General features: G+C 39.1%; 1 pseudogene; it reads right to left on the bottom strand.

Annotated features, from left to right (window-relative positions):
• Nucleotides 1-885: 885 nt before the first annotated feature.
• On the bottom strand, nucleotides 886-1,037 carry LOC142358205 (5.8S ribosomal RNA; annotated as a pseudogene).
• Between the last annotated feature and the right edge of the window lie 264 nt (nucleotides 1,038-1,301).

Below are 1,301 nucleotides of genomic sequence, written 5' to 3'. Positions count from 1 at the left end.
TGAGTTTGGCTACTCAGATCACCAAATACTTGTGACAATTTGAACCAGAAATGTTTTCAATTTTCACATGCTGATGTTTCGGATTCAACCTACTAGAAGCAGCATAATACTTGTATTCAACAATTTCTATATCAAATCCCAGTTTTCTCTGGTGCATCTTTGCCAAACTATTCCAAACTGCCTGAGTCTGAATACCAATTACAGGTACTAGTAAATGCACGTTACTAAGGACTATATAGTTCTAGGTTACTGTACACAACGACGTTCACATGTTGATGTTTCAGCTGCCGCTTACTAGAAACAACATAATACTTATCGTGCATACCTTTCCATAACTTGTCCTTTTCAGATGCATTAGTTTCCCTTTGTCTTGGCTTCTACAGTCAGACTGGCTACTAGTAACAGCACAGTACTAATCACATATCGTTCTACAGTTTGCAGACAACTTTCACATGTTGATGTTTCAGCTTTCGCCTACTAGAAACAACATAATACTCGCTGTATACATTTGTAGTTCTCTATGTAACTTTCATGTGAAGAAGTTTCGCCAGTCTTTTTGACTGTCTCAAATCTGAGTCATGCTTAGGCTACTAGTTGCTTCATAGTACTTATCGCCTCGAGATCATTGAACAAAACTTGATTTTCACATGTTGCTGTTTCAGCTTCCGCTTACTAGAAACAACATAATACTAGTCTCATTAAGTTCCGTCTCTTTGCAATTTTCTTATGAAGAAAATTCGCCATCACAATGACTCCAGCAGTTCTTGATCAAGGAATGCAATCATTGATCAGAATGCTATTATTTGAATCGGTTCTGCTTTAAGTGTTCCAATTTTATTGGAAGCACCAACAATAGAACATCAATGTGTTCAATCGAGAGTTATATAACCCTGAATCGGACGCAGTCAACAGCCGAAGCCGAGACCGCCTTTTGCGTTAGAGAGGTCGGTAAACAAATCTTGCGATTCATACCGAATTAACACATATAGCTGTGCTCCTCTTCGTAAAGCGAGCCAAGTGATCCCCTGTTGAAGGATGTATTTGGACCAATCTAGTAGCATTTGGTTTCCAACAAGCTCTCCCAAGTTAGCTTACTTATTGGGCTTTTCAACCAATTCGGTTGGCTACAAGCATCATCAAAGTACTAGCCACAGTTTGATCGCAAAATTCTACGACTTTCACATGTTGATGTTTCGGCTTGCGCTTAGCCTACTATAAGCAACATAATACTAGTCATATCATAGAGCGTGATCAGCTTGTGACGTTCTCATGATGAAGTTTCACCAACAGTGTCTCACTTC

The sequence above is a fragment of the Convolutriloba macropyga genome, unplaced genomic scaffold (assembly GCF_964194025.1).
Source record: "Convolutriloba macropyga unplaced genomic scaffold, txConMacr16.3 SCAFFOLD_4285, whole genome shotgun sequence".
Taxonomy (NCBI): Eukaryota; Metazoa; Xenacoelomorpha; order Acoela; family Convolutidae; genus Convolutriloba; species Convolutriloba macropyga.
This window is presented reverse-complemented; position numbering and strand designations above follow the sequence as displayed.